Here is a 9,412-nt window from a genome sequence, read left to right on the forward strand (position 1 = left end):
TAAAATAATCGTTTTGCTAAAACTGTAAAATATAATCTCAATGGTACTTTTTTCGCTCAATCTCTGGGAAATTAAAAAAAGAGAGGTGGAGGGAAAGGGCTGGATATTATAGGAATTGAAACTTTTAAGAAATCAAGCTAACCCTGGTCGTCTATTGCTTAATCTTCAAACTACATTTGTTTTGAGCTGTTTGTTGAGCCCCAGCAGCTCTTCCAACTTGAAGCTTTTTGCCCCTTGCAGCCCCCACCTCCAATTCCAACATCCTAAAAACAACTTAAACTAAAGGTAAAGTACACTCATTCCCTTCTCCAGCAAAACAATGCATAGTACTCTGAAAATAATTTCAAAGCCTGAATACGTTATTATCCAGTAAGCTTTTTTTAAAGTGTATCCATCCATTGAAGTTCTGCCCCTTCCAACATTTTACGCCTCAAAGTTCATATAATTTAAAGTTGAATATCTTTTAGATTGAAATAGTGTGAAAATCAAGGTGCTAGAGAATAATTTTATCCTATATGTCTATTTTGTACACATATAGGTGGATAAATGTATCTTAAAAGATGCCATTGTTTTATGTTTCCTCCTAAAACCACTGGCTGTGATTTTAATTGTGTTGGAGGATCTTCATTAGTATTAACACATGGGAAGATTTCACAAAGCTGCTTCATTAGGAAAAAAAAAGAGCTTGGCAGACTAGGTCTTTTTGCATGCACTGAGAATGTCAGCCTTACCTCGGTCATTTGTAACATAATAAGTGCAAGTACAATGATTGCAATGCAGGAGCACTGGGGGAAGGGCAGAAATACTGCCTGTCTAATAGGGATATCTGAAAAGAAGGCTGCTCATTACATAGTAAAATGTATGCTAAAAATTAGTGAAGATGATGTCTCAGGAGACTGATGCTAAATAAATTAATGTGCTGATATGTTTTTAATTATTATTTTTGTAGTAGTTTATTTCATTCTCAGGATTCACATTGAGCAGCAAAGCTGTGCTTGCACTTATTGATTTTTTTCCCCTGCCACATTCCCGGAATACAGATTTTAATCATTTCACTACACCACACTCAGTAATTTCATTAAAAACTGGAACCTTCCATCCCCAGAAAAGCATTTAATTTCAATGACATACAATTTCTCTCTTAGCAGAAAACTGTCTCTACAGTAAAAGCTGGCCTAAGGTTCAAATGCATAATTTAATCCTGAGTTTTCCATGCTTTGCATTCTTTTGAAGCTATAATTTGAGTAACTACCTAATAACTGTAATAAGGACAATAATTTCCTTAATATATTATTAACTCATATTTAATTAACTCAGAGGCCAAGCTATGTACATGTATGACTGGGTCAACAGTTCTGCAGTCCTCAAATTTACTAATAATATTTCAGAAGAAAAATAAAAAAAATAATTGTGAGTGATAGCATTTAGATATTCCAACCAAAGTAATGTGCTATTATACCAAAGTACAATAGTAGACATTACTCAAATAGTATTTTAAAACATTTAAAGTAACCGGGTAATTCTAAGATATTTCTCTCTCTCTCTCTCTCTCTCTCTCTCTCTCTATATATATATATATATATATATATATGTAAAATATTACATTTGAAAAATCCATTTCTAATACATTACTTAATTCTTAACTTTATTATTAAAATATCTAATATCAAAAAGATAAAATCTAGATACCAGTTATCTTAAGTTTCATATAAAGAATTACTAAAACATCTGTTGAAATTCAGTTAAATTGCACACCTAAATGATTGGTAACCACTCCTATTATGTTTACTTAAGTACTTTAAATATTCTGCAAAACATAATTCAATTTTGGTCCCAAAGATATTTGCAAAAAATTCTCGGTGTGAAAAGAATGTATTTCCTAATAAGTCTTATATTCTTATAAAACTTACTCTTTCTAATATCTAAGGATATGAGACATACTCAAATAATTTACATTGCCCTGTTTCTAGAAGGGAACCCAGTGGGAAAAGTGTTGGACAAAATAAGATTCATTTAATAATTTAAATTTAGATCTATACCTAATCACAGAAAAATATGATACAAGTGAAATGAAAGCAAGGAATCAACGTAGAGAAAAATATTAAAAACAACTATCATTCTGATTAGAACCACAGTTCAAAAAATGTTATACATATAATTTTAAATTGAAGTTACATATAATACAAAGCAGTCCTTTCTTTTGCTGAGAGATAAATAATTTATAACAAAATAAACTTTAGTGTCATCCACAGGTTTGGGTAAAGGACAAAAGCGGTGATGATGTAGAACTTTGACTATATAGCATCACTTAAAATATTTTTAAACTATATTTTAACTATTAGCAACAGCTTTATAAAAATTGAAAAATATTTTGTAACATTTCAAAAATATAACGCTAATAATAGAAGCCAATCATTATAAAAAATAAATCACAAATGAAAATTCATAAAATAAATTTCTATATTTTTATTTTAAGCTTAAAATGTTTTATTAAAATATATCTTACAAATGATAATATACAAAATATATCTTACAAATGATAATATACAAAATATATCTTACAAATAGTAACTCAGGCTATTTTTCTATGATTTTGAAAAATAAGGTACAAAAGAAATTTATAGCTGATTATTCTAGTTCTTAGAGCCCTTTAAGAAATTATGCTTATTTTTAATATGAATCCTCCCATTTTTCATGTTATGACATTTGATAGTTTCAAAAATTACAACATAGTAATAGAATTACAGAGATACAAAGAGAAAATTACTGTAGCTGTAAAATAATTTAACTCCCATGGCACTTAGTCTTCTACCTAGCATCGTTTAAATTAGGACTTCACTTCACTGAATACTGAATTGTAAGAGAATTGAGTGAGACAACATCATTCCCAATACTACTGATACTGAGTTCTGAAATTCCATGCAAGTTGTGTATCTATTTCATAGTAAAGCATTCATTGCTGTAAAGCGGCATTTATTTTTTGGACCAAGACAGAACTTATAGGTGAATATAAAGATGGAGAAATCAAAGAGAAAGGAATTGCCATATACAGTAAACAAAGTGTAAAGAAGGAAGACTAGAAAAAGCCACATGGATAAAAAATCTTAACAGAGTAAGCAACCACTGTTATGTCTTGTTTCTGTTTCAACTGATACAAACTAATGATGGCTTTGTTTTCATTCATTGAACAAATGAATGAATGAATGAATTTCAAAGCAGAACTGCTTTGTTTTCATTCATTGATCAACTAAATGAAGTCATTTGTGCTTGCTATCAGCACTCTGCTTAAAGGCTGGAAAAACATGAAAAGCTCACATTTCAGTTGATGCTGAAAGTGAAATCCCGGGTCCCGAACAATAGTATGATGAGTAGGGCATTTGCTTTGCATGCAGCTGACCCAGGTTCAATACCTAGTATCCCATATATTCCCTGAAGCTAGACTTGATCCTTCAGCACATAGACTGGAGCCATGAGCACTGCTGCATGTGGCCCAAACAAAAGAGCAAAAAGTGTGAAACAACTAAGAGATTAGAGACTTACATAAATTACATATATAAAGGTATAAATAATAAAATTTTATGAAAATAAAAACTCGACAATAAATTCTGAGTGAAAGTCCAAAAGAAGTTATAAAAAAGATGCCATTTGAACTGCATCGCAAATACTGAGAGCCTTAGCAAGTGGCTAGAGGGAGAAGACAAGGAGAGAAGATGATTCTAAGTGAAAGCAACCTTAAGTTTAAAAACAAAAAGCTACTTGTGAGATCTCCTGTCCCATCAACTAGTGAGAAACCCAATGTAATAGGAATAATACATTTGAGATATAGAAAAAGAGGATGAAGGACAAAAAGGAGGCAGGGAACTGAGAATTAGAGGCCAATGTACCCTAGTTGGATTTATCCATGAAAGACAACAAAAGTTGATACTTAAGGAGTTAATGTGAATCCCTTGCTTGCTGGAGACAGGTTCAGTTCCCACTACACAGGATTCCAAGAGTAGCTACTGAGAACTAACAGGTGTGGCCCACAAAATTAACCAAGAATGAGAAAGAGGGGCCTGAGTGGCAGTACAGTGGGTAGGGTACAATCCCCAGCACTCCATATGGCCCTCTGAGCCCTACCAGAAGTGATCCCTGAGTAAAGAAAGAGCCATAAGTCTTGAGCACAGCCAGATGTGGCCCACCCCCCCCCCAAAAAAAAAAAACAACAAAATACCAAAAAGCTAGTGAAAGAGTAACACATTTTTAAGAAACAACTGTATATGTAGTGCAAATGTAGTTAATTTTTAAAATTGCTTTATGACCATAACAAAATAGTAAAAACTGTAACACCAGAGAGTAAGATTTTTCTGAGGTAAAATGTGAATTTTGTGAATAACTGAAAACAGTTACATAGCAGAATAACTGAAAAAGATTAAAAAATTTCTAGCTTAGAGAACTTGGTAAGTAATAGAATCGTTAAGTAATATTCAGAATATGTAAGAGGAAATACAAGTAAAGAAGTCTAGAATTAGATTCCATTTTTAAAATTAGAGTGTGCATGGGTAGTTTTCTTTTTTAAAATGGGATCAGAAAAATCATCTGGATTGTCTTTTTCAAAATGTGCTTGATCAGGGGCCGGATAGATAGCATGGAGGTAAGGCATTTGCCTTTCATGCAGAAGGTCATTGGTTCGAATCCTGACATCCCATACGGTCCCCTGAGCCTGCCAGGAGCGATTTCTGAGCCTCGAGCCAGGGGTAACCCCTGAGCACTGCCGGGTGTGACCCAAAAACCAAAAAAAAAAATGTACTTGTCCATTTAAACAAACTGCAGAGATTCATTAGGTTTGGGGTAGAGTTCAGCATTTCTTCTCTCATTTTTTTGTTTTAAACTTTGAAGATGCTACCTGATTGAGGGTTCTTTTTTTTGGGGGGGGGACCCACACTCAGTGATGCTCAGGAGTTACTTCTGGTTCTGCACTCAGAAATCCCTCTGGTTGGGGGACCATATGAGACACCAGGATTCGAAGCACCATCCACCCTGGATTGGCTGCATGCAAAGCAAACACCCTACCACTGTGCTATCACTGTGGCCTCTGATCGAGAATATTTTTTTTGATTGAAAATATTTTTATGGGGCCGATGAGGTGGCGCTAGAGGTAAGGTGTCTGCCTTACAAGTGCTAGCCAAGGAAGGACCGTCCCATATGATCCCCCCAAGCCAGGGGCAATTTCTGAGTAACCCCTGAGCATCAAATGGGTGTGGCCCGAAAAACCAAAAAATATATATATATTTTTACGAGAACAATCTGATTATCAACTTAAGTGGGGGGAATGCATTCTGGGAGTGGGGGGATGTGTCAAATCATATACTATAAAGCCATTATAATAATTGGCATTGATGTATTTTTTAAAAAATGACCAATAGAGAGGTCGGAGAGATAACACATCAACAGAGTATTTGCCTTGAGCGCAGCCAATCCAGTATGGATGGTGGTTCGAATCCCCGAATCCCATATGATCCCACAAGCTTGCCAGGAGTGATTTCTGAATGCAAAGCTAGGAATAACTCCTGAGGACCTTAGGTTGTGACACTCCCCGCCCCCCCCCCAAAAAAAAAACCAATAGAGGGACCAGGGAGACAGTAATTAATTACTAGGTTCTGACCTAGTGCTCAGTACCACAAGACTAGCTGAGTCCCACTGAATGTGGTCCTAGTGACCTCTCAAGCAGTACAAGTAAGACCCAAGTGCCACTAACACTGCTGAGCCAGAAAAGCACCACCACAATGGTACTAAACATTGAACCATAAGGCTTGTGCAGCTGAGCTGAGTATCACTCACTAGGAACACCCAAGAAAACCTGACCACTACTTGGGAGTCCTCAAGGGCCATAGAGTAATGGAAGTGAAAACACTTCTTTGCTCAATCTCTAGTATACCATATGATCTCCTGAGCTCAGCAAGCATGAATCCTGAGTGCAGAGCCAAGAGTAACCCCTAAGCACTACTGAGTATGAACCCCCCCAAAAAAAGTTTTGTAGGGATGAATAGTAATATAGTGGTTAGGGTGCCTGACTCGCACATTGTCCACCAGGTTTTGGTCCTTGATACCCGCCTATGGTCTCCTAAGACCGCAAGAGTAATTCCTTAGACCAAAGCCAGGAATACCCATTGAGCAAGGTGGGTGTGGCCACAAAAGTATACGACAAAAAAGCATATTGGGCTGAGATCTTCCCTTGCATGTGGTCAACCCAGGTACAATCCCACACCCATGTGGTCCCAAGTCTCACCAAGAGTGACTCCTGACTAAGTGTCAGGAGTAAGCCTTGAGTATCACCGAGTGAGATCCAAAGTTCAAGAACAAAAAAAAAGGTAAAAGAAATCATTTAAGTTTTGGAAAGTAGCCCAGTGAAAGAACAACAGCGGCAAGTATGAGGCTGTAGTGTCTCTCTCACACACATAATACATATATACATACACAAACGTGTTTGCACATACATGAATACATGTAAACACAAACCTCAATATATAACTAATTCTAACAAAGGATTGCTGAAACTATTTCTCATACAACAAATAAGAAAAAAATTCCAAATTTTACACATATCCTATTAGTATAGTTTCTTTTTAAAGAAAAATGACAAAATATTTCTTATAGATGTGAAAAAGGAAAATCCCATTGAGAGAAGCTAGCAAAGTTATAAATGTATTTATGGATTTACTTTTGGGGGTGCTCTAAAACAGTATTCAGGAAGCCTCTCCCAACAGTTTTCAAGAATTACCCAGGCCTGGGGCTGGAGCGGTGGTGAAAGCAGTAGGGCATCTGTTTTGCACGTGCTAACCTAGGATGGACCATGGTTTGATCCCCCGGCATCCCATATGGTCCTCTAAGCCAGGAGCAATTTCTGAGCGCATAGCTAGGAGTAACCCCTGAGTGTCACCAGCGTGGCCCAAAAACAAAACCAAAAAAAAAAAAAAAACAATTACCCAGGCCACACCAGTGGTGATCAGGACCCTCCAAAGTTAAACCTGGTGATGCTCAGATGACTGACCATTTGTGCTGAAACCAAACTATAATGGGCCACATGCAAAGAAACAGCCTTAACTACCATATTCTCTCTCTCTCTCTCTCTCTCTCTCTCTCTCTCTCTCTCTCTCCTGCCTTAACTACCATATTCTCTCTCTCTCCTGCCTTAACTACCATATTCTCTCTCTCTCCTGCCTTAACTACCATATTCTCTCTCTCTCTCTCTCTCTCTCTCTCCTGCCTTAACTACCATATTCTCTCTCTCCTGCCTTAACTACCATATTCTCTCTCTCTCTCTCTCTCTCTCTCTCTCTCTCTCTCTCCTGCTTTCTATTTTTGATTACTCCCAAGAATCTAACCAAATTAACAAATATTCTTTTTTTTATTTTTGTTTTTGTTCGTTTGGTTTTTGGGCCATATTCTTTTTAACATGTTTTGGTTTGAGGGCCACACCTGGAGATCCTCACCAGTTACTCCTACCTCTGCATTCAGAAATCACTCCTGGGATTCTATATGGGAATCTACAGATAGAACCCAGATTGGCTGCATGCACCCCAAATTGATAGGACCCCTGGACAGTATAGGAAGTAAACCAAGCATGTGACTGCTCCACATTAATCATAACACAATGAAGAAAGGAAGGGAAGGAATGAACAGTATCAGTGATTATGTGTGTCAGAACTTTATTCTCCAACAACTTAAAACACAGTAGACCATAGATAGGGCCACAGGCTCACGATTTTGATAAAAAGTGACTAAAGCGGGCCCGGAGAGATAGCACAGCGGTGTTTGCCTTGCAAGCAGCCAATCCAGGACCTAAGGTGGTTGGTTCAAATCCCGGTGTCCCATATGGTCCCCTGTGCCTGCCAGGAGCTATTTCTGAGCAGACAGCCAGGAGTAACCCCCGAGCATCACCAGGTGTGTGGCCCAAAAACCAAAAAAAAAAAAAAAAAGTGACTAAAGCATTAAGAATCAATTAACCAGGCCAGAGAGATAGCCTGGAGGCAAGACGTTTGCCTTGCATGCAGATGGACAGTGGTTCTGGTTCGAGTCCAGGCATCCCATTTGGTCCCCTGAGCCTGCTAGGAGCGATTTCTGAGCGTAGAGTCAGGAGTAACTCCTAAGCGCTGCTGGGTGTGACCCAAAAACAACAACAACAACAAAAAAAAAATCAATTAACCATATGAATTTTACAATCCTGCATTATTATATAATCATATGAATGAATTTTTTGTTTGTATTTTGGGCCACTCATGGCTCTGCACTCAGGAATCATTTATGGCAGGATCAAGGGACCATATGGGATGCTGAGGCTCGAACCTGGGTTGATCCCAGGTTGGCTGCTGCATGCAAGGTAAAAACCCTACTGCTGTGATATTGCCCCAGTCCCTAGATGTGAAGTTTTGCTTAAATATATGCACATGTTAAATGATATATATAAATATATCTATATACATATAAGCATATTGGGGGAGGGGAGGCTACATATGAAGATGCTCAAGGTTTGGTCTTCTGCACTCATTAATTACTCCTGGCAGGGCTCAGAGAATTATACGGAGTGCCAAGGATTGAACCTGGGTCACAGAATTCAACGCAAGTGCCCTACTCACTGTACTATGGCTACAGCATCTACAAGCACACATATTTTTTATTTTGGCTTGTTATTTGTTTTGGGGCAACACTCGGTGATGCTCAGGGCTTACTCCTGGCTCTGCCCTCAGGAATTAACCCTGGAAAGGCTCAAGAGACCATATGGGATGCTGAAATTGAACCCAGATCAGCCCTGTGCAAGGCAAAGAGCCTCCCAATGTATTATCATTATTATTATTATTATTATTATTATTATTATTATTATTATTATTATTTTGGTTTTGAGTCACACCCGGCAGCGTTCAGGGATTACTCCTAGCTCCATGCTCAGAAGTCGCCCCTGGCAGGCACAGGGGACCATATGGGACTCTGGGATTCGAACCACCGTCCCTCTGCATGAAAGGCAAACGCCCTACCTCCATGCTATCTCTCCGGCCCGAGCCTCCCAATTTTACTATCACCCTGGCCCCAAACATACATTTTATTATTTAAAACTTTTGTTAAATACTTATTAGCATAAGGGCAGGAACATGCCTCTTATGTCTAAAATACATTGATATCTCCCTTAATAACTACACTGTAATCTTTTATGCAAATCAGTTTGTAACCTTCGGCTGCAGTAGCTACAACCTTGGTTCAAACCACAGCATTGCTTATGATTCCCTAAGCATCACCATGAATTACTAGAAGGTACAGGAACCTCTGAACACCTCTGAGCATGTCCCCAAATAATTAAGATAAATATATTTAAAATAAACAAACACACACACACACACACATATATAAATTGCCAGCCCTCATAGATACTTCCTTATGA

Source organism: Suncus etruscus, chromosome 5, assembly GCF_024139225.1.
Source record: "Suncus etruscus isolate mSunEtr1 chromosome 5, mSunEtr1.pri.cur, whole genome shotgun sequence".
NCBI classification, from domain to species: domain Eukaryota; kingdom Metazoa; phylum Chordata; class Mammalia; order Eulipotyphla; family Soricidae; genus Suncus; species Suncus etruscus.